Genomic DNA, 14,562 nt, shown 5'->3' on the forward strand with positions numbered 1-14,562 from the left:
ATTATTTATTTAGCCCCTTAAGTGTTTAAAGTAGAGAGGGTCCACAGGGGCAGAGCATAGTTGATCAAATTATTCCACGTTTATGGTTAAAAGAAAGTAAAGCAAAAGAACATAGAAAAGTGCAGGCATTTAAATGCTAAATCTGATTACATGAGCACTGGGTCCTAAATGCTTGGCCTCCTATGTAGAATGGACACTTCAGTCTGGAATGAATGTTGAGGTTTCCAGTCAGAAATCTAACATTGAAGGCACAAAGAATCGATAATAAATTCAGCATTTACAATGTCGCAAAGTCACTGACATCTCACTAACCTTCAAGGTATGCATGTTATACATTCTTAAAGTTTCAAATTCCACATTGACACAATAATTGACAGAGGGGAAAGCATATTTACTTTTCATACTTGTGCTGAGTAAAGAGTTGCAGGATGTTGGTCCGACCATCACAGGATGGGCCAGTAGGACTTACTTCTAGAATTCACGGCATGACCTTACTGTAGTAATTTAATTTTAGTAATTTTCCTTTTCTGATACTACCTTTTGATACTGGATAGATGAGACTGTCTGTTACCTCTACTTTAAGTAGTTATGGGCCATCAAAGCCAGCCAGGCTTTCTGTGCTGGCCAAACCCTGCTCAAATAAATGTATTTATAAACTCCCCAGATTGAACTGCTGACAGTAGCCTGTTGAACATTAGCTTCTATGAAACAGAGCAGGCTCCTGTATGCTGTAGTCAAATGAAGTCAGCTGCATTATACTGTGACTATCCCTGTGTTTAATGCTTTACCATTTATTCTTAATATTACAATGACTTGCATGGCATGCAGAGGGGAAGATGACACATCAACAATATTTCTTCCAGTCTCCGTGATTATTTTAGCTGTGGCTGTCAAATCAGAACCTCCTCATGTCCTAAAGCGTGTTGCAACTCCTCTCTAAAAGCCAAACAGCATTCTTTGGTCATGGCGCAGAGGTAGGGCCATGGACTTCTGATCGGAAGATTGCAGGGTTGAAGTGTCCTTGAGCAAGACACTGAACCCAACTTTGCCACTGGCAGGAGGTTGCACCAGTGATAGGCAGCAGAGCCACCATCAGTGTGTGAATGTGAGTGAGCGTGTGGGGGAATAGGTCTGTGACTGTAAAGCGCTTTGGGGAAGGTAGAAAGTTACAAGTACGCCATTTAACATTTCAGCCTTCATCCCTTGGTCCTCTGCTTTGCCGTTGTCTTCTTCATCTTCCTCACCACCAGTCATCCTACACCCCCATCCTATGCTGTCTGGGGGCACTTTCCCCCGGTCCCAATTTTGGAGTTACTGATCCCTGAGATTACAAGGTATGTCTAAGGTATATTCAACTTATGAGCTCCTCCCTTCCCTCTTCAATGTCACCCTGTGCTCCTCTCTGTATTTGAAAAACCTGTTCATCACAGATACATATCTTCACCTTTTTTTGCTCTCTAAGTAAGCATGCAAATCATATTACTGGAAATCATCAACAGGAGTGTTTATCGCAATCTGTATGCTATTTTATTATGTTCTAATCATGTTTAAGTATGAGTTTGTCTTGTGGTGCAATACTGGTATTATGAGGTGTATTAATAAAGGTAGGATCAGGTATGGCATCAATAAAGCCGAGAGAACTTTTCTGATCAGAGGCTTAACAAATTCATCACTTTTTAACCATTTACCGGTACTTGGTTTGATGTAACATTGGTATGTTGTGATTACGAGGTGCTATATATGTGTGTAGCACAGATAATAAAACACAACATTTTTTGTAATTATTAAGTTAATTATTGTATTATTATTAAGACAACTCACAGATTAAAAGCACAATTCCACTATTGAATAATGAAGTGTATGTTGATAGAAAAACAGACAGTTGAAAGTGCGGGATTTAACAGATTGAACAGCCAATGAAATGGCTACTTTTAGGCCTGAATAAATCCTTAGGGCTGGTGATCCCCCAGGATGCTGGCCTCCCAAGGAAATTAATGACAACTGGGCCTTAGTATAATGAAGTAGTTTGCCTCAGAAATGTGCTCATGGATTCATTAGTTTCCACAAGTGGGCTGCAAGAGCACAACATCTTTATAAATCCTCTTCACACTCTTCGCTCCCACTGCTTCTGATTAATGGTACCTGAAACCCCCACAACTGGTTTGGCCCATCTTGGCAAATATTTTGGCACACCTCACTAAACATAGGTTGACCATGATTATCCGGCACAATCCAGGTCAGTGAACGGACTGAAAACTGGGTATAAAAAGGCTTGTAAACAAAAAAAGATAGTTTGTTGATTGAGGCAAAATAATAATAATAATTTTTATCTCATTAGAAATTAGCTTGTAATTCAACCTTTTTGTTGTGGAAATAAGAATTGGAAAAATTTAACTAAACAAATTAAGTAATGCTGTAACTTCAGCAAAAATCTGCTTTTATTCACTTCTACAACAGCTTTGGTTTGTGATCTTTACATTTAAAGATTAATTTATTATAAAAAAAAATGTGAAAGTGTGTTGTATGACAACAGAAAAGTGATGGAAAATCTCAAACATCTGCCTCTAACATCTATAATGATTAATTATCTTAGCAATGACAAAAGTAGAAGACTCCCTCTGGTCTTAATAAAGTAAACCGTACAGTGATCTTCAAATTAAAACTTTAGACAACCACATAATTATCAGAGCGGTGTCAAGGTTTTATACCTCCACGAAATTTCCGAGTTGTTCAAAAAGGCTGACATTTGTTATAGACTGTCTACCGAATTGTGGAGAAAATTGCAGCATTGTTGAGGACTGATAAGCCACAATGTGGCATGACACCATTAGACTCATAAAAACCTGTCTACTTGATAACTGGTGCTCCATATGGAATACCAGCAAGAAAATTAAAGAACAATAAAGTAAATTGAGGTATATTTAGATTAAAATGTATTTAAAATGCATTTAATTCTCTCATAGCACAGTTGAGATGTGTTTTCACATGACAAATCATTCAGTAGGTGCCCTTTGCTACAACAAAATAACGCGGCTGTCACAGAGTGTGTAACATAACCTGGTAAAGATTATTAATGAGTGCAATAAATTCAAACTGCTTAATATGAAGTTATGAAAAGAGGGATGTGCGAGTTAGATCTAATGACGATTTAGTTTGTTTACCAAGAGCAATCCTTAACCTCTACAAATGTGCTTATTAATCGTCAAAGGTTCTAAATTTTCCATCTGTCACGGAACAGTTCATCCTTATCAGTGGATTCATATTTTCTGCATGATAGTATTTTCAAAGGTGTAGGCTATGCACAAGAGTCTGTCGGTAAAAGGATTTTTGAAAACAAGAATCTACTGTACGCTATATTGAAGTGTCTGTCTGCTCTGAACAAACAACTTCTAATGTGTTTTTGTTCCATCAAACATTGAGGCAAATGGCAACCAAGAGTGAAAAATGGGCAAAGGTTCATTGCTAATGCTTAAAGATCCACTTCAGTCATCTTTTGAGTGATTTTAAAAGCATGCTCTGTGGTCTTTTTATTAGGATTATGCCATTTTTAGCCAAAAAGAAAATAAAAGCTGGTGTTTTCTAAGACATAGTTTCTGTAGAACGGTGGAAGTTAATTCAAAATTGAGTTCTGGGCAGGACTGTTGGTGCAGAGTAAGCCTGCCCTCATCTCCCATCATGTTTTTGTTTACGCTCACTTCTGCTAGCTCACAGCCTCTCACAACCCTAACCTAACATTACCAGATGCCAGCTCCTCAGAATGGAGCAGAGCAGAGAGCTTGTGGCCTGCCCAATGTTTTTGTATGCCACAAATAAGCTTTTGCAAACTGCATTTTTTTTTGTCTACTCCTGATTCACAACAATTTCATTTATATTTTTCAGTGCCTTTAGTGTAATGCCTGGTAAAAAGTAAACATGGAGATTCAGCAGCGTCAAGCATGGAAGAGATGCTCACAGTCACAAATCCTTGTCAAGTATCAAGTAATTCGCTGCAAAGCCTGAAGTACTGTAACCTAATGTTAACATGAGTACTTTATTGTCACCGTTTTTTATTGAACTACCTTTAAACAACTTTTAGACAGTGTCTGCATTCCTAGTAGATAAGAACTACATGCTTGACTTTTAGACCTGTAGTAGAGAATAAACAAATGAACATTGTTCACAAATCCCAACGTTTAAGTCTCAAGTCAAGTCTCGGGTCTTTTATATATGAGACTTAAGTATTTATTTTTATTTTTTTTTATTTTTACATAAACAGTTAAATCTAGAGGAGCATTGGCCCCTTGAGACGAAAATTTTCAAGTCTGAATTTCAAACCTTTATCTTTGTGATTTAAGACTGTTAACTCTGGGACTTAATATAAGGGCAAGACAAAATTAAAAGAACACCAGAAAAAATATTTCAAAATGATCCAAAGGAGTAGAACTAGGCCCAGTCCACCTGCAATGGAGAATGTAGAGGGAGGAAAAGAGAAGTGTTGGTACATGGACTCCAATGTCTCCACAATCTAACAAAGTCAACTACAAACATGAAATATTTACATCAAACTCCTAGTGTCAAGTTCTATCCACAAGCTATTGATAATGCAACCCAAATTGTTGGCAATAAAGTCTGTCGACTTCGTACTACAGATGTACGAAATGTGTATTATCCTGATATATGAGGGATGAAATGGGGTTTAATCTAGTGGTAAAGGTCAAAGCCTGCAACTGCCATGAGAAGGTTAATCACTTGAAGTCTTTTTTTTTTCTTTGCTCTCTTTGACTGTACAGCTGGTCAAGACCAGGTTATACCCTTGATTTAAAGCATAGTTCATTGTGTTTGTGCATCATCATGTGTGCATTTAATATGGATAATAAGGGAGTAAAAAATAAAGATGCCCAGTTATTGTTGGGCATACATGCACACACATAAGTGTAATTTATGGAGGAGGTAATGACCCCAGATTCTCATTGTCCAACCGTCCTCTCTTTGCAGTGGCAGACAGCTCTGGAAAGCCTCTTGGGGGCTCTCAGGCAGCTTGCTCTCAGGCACTACTTGCCTGTGGAAAACCACGCTTTTTTCTTGTGTGTTTATATGCCTATGTGTGGTATTGATCCCCACCTCCATTCTTATAATGAAGTGGAACTACAGCTCCATTACGAACTGCCTTGCTATTGGCTGGAGGTAATATAAAATTAGCTAGCATGGGCTGAGCCTGTCAGTATTGATTTCACTACCCAGATCACTTGTTACAGAAGAATAGAGCCGTCTGTGGCATAATTGAACAAGTTAACTCCTTGTTCCATAAAGTGTAGGTCTGTATTGATTGTTACAGCTGTGGGTTTTGTGACACACCTGAGGAAAGTTGCATTTATGTTAGCTGTAAAGAGTTGCTGATGTTTTCTTTTCTTTGTGTGTGACAATTTTCTGCTGAACTAAAAGGCAAACCATAAAGGAGCTTTGTCGGAAAACAAAAGTATTTCTATTACACCACACATCTTGTTTTCTATTCTGTCTTTTTTTTTCTTGTGCACATTTCGATTTTGAACCAAAGTTCTATTTTTAATATATATATATATATATATATATATATATATATATATATATATATATAATTACTGTTATTATTATTATTATTTTAAGTCACTTTTGATCAACCTAAGCATGCTGAGCCTTTCAAACCACACTTGGCATGTCTATGATGAATGAAAGGTACTGCGTTTGTCCACTAATAAACGTTAAAAGAGAGTACTGTTAAATAATTTAGTTGATCTGAAAAGCAGTTAGATCAACTCACATTATTGCTCATAGCAATAACGTGAGTTGAGAGAGGCGTCGCTTATGTGGGTGAAGTGAAACAGGATAGATAAATGTTCATTGCATGCATGAAAAGCCACACACTTCTCCCCAGCTGGAGTGTAATGAGCTTTTAGTCTGTTAACCTCAGCCAGCTTACTTTGAAGCAGTGCTTTATGAAGCCCCTATTGAGGGGGATTGACGACATACTTATGGTGTGTAATTAGAAAATAGGGCCCAGTCAACAATAAAAAGTGATGCTGTAAAGAGAGAAATCTCTCTTCATTGTTAATTCATGGGCTCCTGTAAGACCGAGGTCTTTTGATCAGGTAAAGCCCAAAGTAGGGTATAATAAATTATTTGACGGGCAAATTATAGTGTTGTTCCTGAAACAGATGTGGTAGGTACATTGTTTTCATCCTCCATCGGGGTGAGGGGTTAATGAAATGCTCCTCTACGTGCAGATTTTTTGCTCTCCACCGCTGCGTGATAAGTAGCTAACCAACGAAGCCTGTAATTACAATCTAACCAAAACCAGTCTGATCTGTATATAAATCTCACCATCCAATTACAAGATGTAATAATTCTGCGCTCAAGCTGGTAATGAGGTCTAATACTACTGCATGTGATAATCCCCTCTGGATGTGGGCTTGATCAGATGTTGGCTTTGTAATTAGACTGGCAGAAAATCATTATTTTGAGTTCAGAAAAAGATGAGGTTGGTGAGAAGTTAATTTTCTCTCTCAATTCTCTGAAGCGTAGACAAGAATTTAATGATTTAATCATGATTGTTAGCTATTTTGCAATCGATTTGTAATGATTGTGTCAAAACAGAAGCTTTCAAGGAGAGGGCCTAGAAAGACTAAAGGTGTCATTAACACGGCAGCACTGTCAATAGACAGTGCAATGCTGACACCTCTAAGTATTGAGAAATAGATGCATTGTTATGCAAGTACATCTCTGCTACACGAGTTAGACATGAACAGGATTTATTTACATCATGTCTTTATCTTTTATAATAACTTGCACTGCATTCGAGCAACTTAATATTTACAGTTTAGGGCAATTCAGGGTTAAGTGTCTTGCTCAAGGACACATTGATTGTGTGTGAAGTGTGTATAATGAATATGTTTCCCTTAAATGTTTTTGTTACAAAAGTAATTTAAAAATAAAAGACTGTCAAACAAAAATATTAAACTCCAAGTTTTGAAATAGACTTTTGATGATTTTGTGCTGCCAGAAATGTCTAAACTGCAAACATATGTAAATTCCATAACAATTTACAGGATGTAATGTTATAATAACTTGCATAGAAAAGTTTATCAACTCTTCAAGTCATGTGAGGATAACTTGATATTTTGTGTATTTGTTTGATTTTTCTTTTTATTGTTATTGCAAATCAGGAAGGAATTGTCCTGTTGCTGTGGTTATCTTTACCAAAATAGTTTGTATTGCACAGTTATATCCCTTTGAAAATGTTAAAAAGAAAACAAGAAAACAAGAAAAAAAAAAAAAACTAAGCCATGGCATCGAGGAAAAGCAGTCATACCTCATGGAGCATCTCTTAGTGGCCTGGCTAGCACTGATTCATGGCAGCTCCATTGCCATCAGTGTTTGAATGTCCTAATAGGATGCCTTAAGAGTTCTTACAAATATAAACTTCTTTTCCTTTAAGTCTGACTTACATATTTGGTTTGACAAAGATTTTACATCGGACTCCCTTCCTGACACAATCCTCTGTAATTATGCAAGACTTGGGACCAGCACAATGACACCCTGGCCTGGGCCCTATAGTGGCTTTCATACATCTACACAGTACTTTGAATTGGTCATTTCACATTTTAAAAGCCCAAGTCCATGACATTTTATTTGTAGTTAATTGTAAATGCCATCTATTTATATACTAATATATAAATACTTCATGGTGGAATAACTAAAAGTTGGAACATTTTTGGTTGAATTCTCAGTTTCGTAATTTTATTCATACATGAGCTATTTGTGTCTCTTGTTCATGTTAAAAAAGTATAGGAAGTTGATAAATTGCAATTTTGGTAATTAGTTTTGAACTTTTCTACAAGACTTAATATGGACATTTTCCAAGTAGATTTGTTTCCTCTACAGCTGATTAGAAAATACCTCTAGAGTTTTGCCGGTGTGGAAAGAGGAGATGTATCTTCTGTTTATTACTGCAAGTATTTATTCCTCAAATCCCAATCTCTAAACTGATTTGTATTTGTTTATTGAGAAGGTGTTTTTCTGTTACCCTTTTTCTTTTTTTAATATTCATCATTCCCTCTCAGTCTGAAGTTGCTCTGTCATACTGACAAGATAAAAAGTCAAAAGTATTCTTTTTCCCACAGCCACAAACTTCATAGTTCTACATTGTTTTTCTGTGTTGACTCCAGATGCTTGAAGCAATGAAAAAAATTGCTTAGCCTCTCTGTAGCAAATCACGTCCTTCAGTGTGGCACAATTTCAGTTTTAGAGTGGAATTTGTTTTTCATTTAGGGCTTTTTGGACAATTCTGATTTGTCTCCAGGAATGACTTCATTAATTATTCAAGAAAACAGTTCTTTAAAGTTAATATGTGCATTACCAGCCTCTGGAGTGCTGCATTTTGACTGGCTGGAAAAGTTCCTGTTTCAATCATCTGAAGCTGCAGAGTTTAAAGCAGAATTCTCGTGCATTAGGTTTAGGGTTTGTTCTTGGCTCATCTCTCTCTTGATCTCCAGGCAACCGTAACTGAATGCTTTATTGAAAGGCAATTGACTTTACTCTGCTGAGTCGATTTCTATAATTGATACTGTTTGAAGTTGCTCCCAAAGGACCAAACGTTCAAAGGCTGGTTACTGTTTTGATCAATTATATTAAAGTGAAAACCTACATGTAAAAATAATAAATGGACTGAATCAGTGCTGCTATCTGTGGAAACCTAATTGGGATAAGTGTTGTTTTGGCAGCCTTTATGAGAATGTAAATGGCATAATCCCTTCTAAGAAACCTCATTTACATAGATTTAAGAATAGCTTTATTTTTAAACTTACTTTTTTGACAATTTGCCATTGTCTCCGTTGAGTGTTTTACAGATGCTTCAAACTCAGGAGATGGGGTTACCTACTGCATACAAGATATAGAGGTTGACATTTCAAAGGGAACCATTTGAAAAAATATAGATTATTACAAGGCTCTTTGAAGACTAGCAACCTTAGATAATTTTAGTTTAGGCCAATAAATATAAATGCCAAGGTGCTATTCCTTAAAATATGTATCAGTGTTTTGCTTTTTCTGACTCTGGTTAGTTTTTGGCTGCTTTTATGGTTGCCTTTCATTATAAGTGCTCAGCCTCATGCCCTCAGTTTCCACTCCTTCCAGATTTCTCAGAGGTGCTTGGATGGAGCTTTGTGCCAGTGGGCCTTTGGACCTCTGAATTATCAACTTCTGTGCATTTGATAGGAAGAGAAGCTAGCCGCTTTATGCAGTCGGGCCCGTACTCTGTAAAAATACAGCTCAGCACACCCCCACCCACCCCTGCCCATCTGCTAGGTACTGCAGAACAGCTTTCAAGTGCACTTTGAAAGGGAAGAAAGCAACAAGAGAGAGGGGGAAAAAAAGACTGTTCTTCTAGGTGTTTGGTAGCATGATGGTACTAGCCTTTCGTCTTTCCCATGATACCATTCTCCTGGCGTCAGCCAGAGTTTTTCCACGCCATTTAGGGTTCTTTTCATCAGGTTTTCTATGTGGTACAGCTTCTATTTGTGTGAGGGTTTGTAGTTTGGCTGTATTTGTGTGCTTGTGTGTGTAAATTAGGTCAGGGTTAGTGTGGTAAGTCATTTGTGATGGTCTTAGTCTTAGAAATGTAGTGTAAATGAGAGAAACAATTATTAAAGTTATCTCTGCCAAGTTCGTATGCTGTAAATCAAAACTGTACATATACAGCCTAACTTAGCAGCAGATGCTGACAATATCAACAAGGTCAGGGGTCTGCAACCTTAGGCACTGAAGCATCGTGTAGCTCTATCCCTCAATTATGGCATTTTGGCTTTAAATAAATTGCTTTGGAAAAAATATTTGACAAACGATGCACTTTATTTTGAAAGGAACTTGTATGTGCAGCTGTCTAAAGTCAATTAAAATAGCTTTAAATTGAGAAGTTTAAATCGCCTTCTTTAACTCACTATTTCTGATTCTCATAATTGCAATGCTTATACAAGTAAAAAACAAAACATAAAAAACCCCTGAATTTATTTTACCATGAAAGCAGAAAGGCCTTACTTGGATTGTATGAGTGCAGACATCAACTTTTCCCTTCAAAACACTGCTAATTTACATATGAGCTGCCAATTTGGTCTTTCACTAAGGCTTGGTATACATCTGGTGATAAATGCTCATGGAACATTTATGAACAGGTTATCTTTTTCTAAAGGAAGAGTGGCATGAACTACTAAGGGTACGTGTTTTGAGATCAGGCTTGGCAGCAGAATCTAAAATGTTTAATGTCAAAATATGACAAAACCATAGGAGCACCAAAAGAATGACAAAGCAAATGGTCTTAACAAAACAAACTGAAAAACCACACACTTATCTAGTCTGAGAACAATTAACAGAAATGAAAACAGCTGTGGATGATTACCAACATGATCCGGAAGTGTCTGACAGAAGACAACTTGAAACATGACCAAATTTTCCATTTTTTCAGACATATTAATTACTAATGGACTATCTTTATTAATTGTAGTCTTTGCCCACATTGAGTTTTAAAAAACAAACATTCACACACGACATAAAAGACAAATTTGTGCATCCCAGAGGCCTGGGAGCTTGAGGGTCCTGCAGTATCTTAGCTGTTCCTAGCACTGCACTTTTGTGGACTGAGAGGTCTGAGGTCTTTCCAGGTATCTGTTGTAGCCACTCCTCCAGCTTGGGGGTTACTGCCCCGAGTGCTCCAATTACCACAGGCACCACTGTCACCTTCACTTTCCATGCTTTCTCCAGTTCTTCTCTGAGTCCCTGGTATTTCTCCAGTTTCTCATGTTCCTTCTTCCTGATGTTCCCATCGCTTGGCACTGCCACGTCCAGCACAACAACTTCCTCTGTTCTTTATCCACCACTACAATGTCTGGTTGGTTCGCCATTACCATCCTGTCAGTCTGGATCTGGAAGTCCCCCAGGATCTTTGCTCTCTCATTCTCTACCACCTTCAGAGGTGTTTTCTATTTTGACCTTGGGGTTTCCAGTTCATATTCTGCACACATGTTCCTGTATATTATTCCAGTCACTTGATTGTGGCACTCCATGTATGCTTTCCCTGCCAGCATCTTACACCCTGCAGTTATGTGCTGGATTGTTTCAGGCGCCTCTTTGCACAGCCTACACCTTGGGTCTTGTCTGGTGTGGTAGATCTGAGCCTCTATCGCTCTGGTGCTCAGGGCTTGTTCCTGAGCTGCCAGGATGAGTGCTTCAGTGCTGTCCTGTAGGCCAGCCCTTTCTAGCCATTGGTAGGACTTCTTGATATCAGCCACTTCAGTTATGGTCCGGTGGTACATCCCATGCAGGGGTTTGTCCTCCCATGAGGATCTGTCCTCCAGCACTGTATCCTCTGCTCTCCATTGCCTGAGATATTCACTGAGCACACTGTCAGTTGGGGCCTTGAGCTTGATGTACTCATGGATCTTGGATGTTTCATCCTGGATAGTGGCTTCTACGCTCACTAGTCCTCGGCCTCCTTCCTTGCGGCTAGCATACAGTCTCAGGGTGCTCGATTTGGGATGGAACCCTCTATGCATGGTAAGGAGCTTTCGTGTCTTAACATCCGTGGTCTGTATCTCTTCCTTTGGCCATCTTATTATTCCTATATATTATTCCTAATATATATATATATATATATATATATATATATATATATATATATATATATATATATATATATATATATATATATATATATATATTTATATATATATATATATAGATATATAGATATATCTATATATCTATATATATATAGTACAGATTAAAACTTTGTACACACCTTCTCATTCAAGTAGTTTTCTTTATTTTCATGACTATGAAAATTGTGGAGTTACACTGAAGGCATCAAAACTAGGAATTAACACGTGTGGAATTATATACATAACAAAAAAGTATGAAACAACTGAAAATATGTCATATTGTAGGTTCTTCATAGTAGCCACCTTTTGCTTTGATAACTGCTTTGCCCACTTTTGGCATTCACTTGATGAGCTTCAAGAGGTAGTACCTGAAATGTTTTTCACTACACAGGTGTGCCCTGTCAGGTTTAATAAGTGTGATTTGTTGCCTTATAAATGGGGTTGGGACCATCAGTTGTGTTGTGCAGAAGTCAGGTGGATACACAGCTGATAGTCCTACTGAATAGACTGTTAGAATTTGTATTATGGCAAGAAAAAAGCAGCCAAGTACAGAAAAACGAGTGGCCATCATTACTTTTAGAAATTAAGGTCAGTCAGTCTGAAAAATTGGGAAAACTTTGAAAGTGTCCCCAAGTGCAGTCACGAAAACCATCAAGCGCTACCAAGAAACTAGCTCTCATGCCGACCTCCCCAGGAAAGGAAGACCAAGAGTCAGCTCTGCTGCAGAGGATAAGTTCATCCGAGTCACCAGCCTCAAAAATGGCAGGTTAACAGCAGCTCAGATTAGAGAGCAGGTCAATGGCACACAGAGTTCTAGCAGCAGACACATCTCTACAACAACTGTTAAAAGGAGACTGTGTGAATCAGGCCTTCGTGGTAGAATATCTGCTAGAAAACCACTGCTAACGGATGGACTCCACATACCTGGTTCCCACCGTGAAGCATGGAGGATGAGGTGTGATGGTGTGGGGGTGCTTTGCTGGTGACACTGTTGGGGATTTATTCAAAATTAGGCATACTGAACCAGCATGGCTACCACAGCATCTTTCAGCGGCATGCTATTCCATCCAGTTTGCGTTTAGTTGGACCATAGTTTATTTTTCAACAGGACAATGACCCCAAACACACCTGAACTGGGCCGCAGAGTGAAGGCAAAAGGGCCAACAAGTGCTAAGCATCTCTTGGAACTCCTTCAAAACTGTTGGAAGACAGGTGACTACCTATTGAAGCTCATCAAGAGAATGCCAAGAGTGTGCAAAGCAGGAATCAAAGCAAAAGGTGGCTACTTTGAAGAATCTACAATATATTTTCAGTTGTTTCATACATCTTTGTTGTGTATATAATTCCACACGTTAATTCATAGTTTTGATGCCTTCAGTGTGAATCTACAATTTTCATACTAGTCATGAAAATAAAGAAAAGGTGTGTCCAAAGTTTTCGTCTGTACTGTGTACATATATACATATACTGTATGTGTGCATATGTATGTTTCTTTTTTATCTTCTGGAATGGAAGCTGAGCTAGCAGAGGTTGTTTTTAGCTTACAATTTTACTAAGTAGGACTGTGACCACAGAGTAAATGAGTCCCTCATTAAAAATCTGACAGCTGTAGAGATAGGAGCACTTTTGACAGCTCATTGGACATGCAGGGAAGAATTCAGAGAGACATGCTGCCATGCAACAGCCCTGATGTTTTCCAGAACTAAAAATGGAAGATGTTAAATATCTGGTATATAGTTTGTCAATGTATTGTACAGGCATGTGTTTGACCTAAAAATATGACATACATTACAGAAAATTAAGCTCCTTTTCTTAGCTTAGATTTGAGTCTTCTGTTGGTGCTGTAGTGATGTGTTGAAGATACTTTTGTTTGTAAATGAAAAACTTATTTTTGGGAAATTCATTTTTCTCTCGATCCCATTTTAAATGTGTTTGTGAGCTGTAGGACAGTGGTGGTGACTGAAATATGTCTTTTCGTCACTTATAAAATTTAAGTATGTCTTTTTATTAATAAATAAGTTTGAATTGATTTAATTCAATTTTGTTTTGCATAACTTCTGTATTTATATATATAACTGTTTTATTAATCTGTCTCAGTCTGCAACCCTCCCCTATGACAAAGTTTTAGGGCCATGGTGAGAAAAAAAATTCTGTAGGATAATGTTGAGATTAATGTCGAAATGTCGAGATTGAAATGTCAAAATTTAAGTGGAAATGTCTAGAATAGATTTGAAATAAATTTTCGAGAAAAAGTCGAAATGTCCAGAATTAACCTGAAATAGAAAACCCGCCACAGCAAAGTTGTCTGTTTATCTGAGTCTTATTTTAAGATGAAAGATGTGTAGCATTTTGTAAAGCTTTGTTTAAAACTTGTCTTCCCTTACTTTCCTCTTTGAATAGTTTTATGGTTGTGACTTGATAAATGGTTTATCTATTTATGTTTTTATCCTCTAAATACTTAACTTGCATTGCCCTTAACTTAACTTAAGTTACTGCCTCCTCTGGAAAAGGTGTTTCATGACTTTTTTGTTGTTAGTGTGGCTGGCTTTCCGGGTTCGGTGCCGGTAAAGCGGGATGTAAAATGAGGAGCTCAGACACACGTTTGGGTGTAGATGGCCGCTGCTTTATTTTTCCTTTTCATTCACATACCCAGAAGTCCATTTGTCACCTTACGTCATAAAATTGTCATGCGCAGAAAGAATCACCAATGTGGAAGGTACAAAGTTACATATGCCCCCTCCTCCAGATGAAATGTCCCGTTTCAACATAAAACAACAAAGATGAAAATAGTCTGCTATATTAGCAAAAGAACGTTGAAAATGGCAAAAAAAAACAGGTGCGTTTCCTCAGACAGAAGCGTCAAACAGATGTAGAGATCTTGTCTTTGGTGGAGGAAGAA

The sequence above is a fragment of the Oryzias latipes genome, chromosome 3 (assembly GCF_002234675.1).
Source record: "Oryzias latipes chromosome 3, ASM223467v1".
NCBI lineage: Eukaryota > Metazoa > Chordata > Actinopteri > Beloniformes > Adrianichthyidae > Oryzias > Oryzias latipes.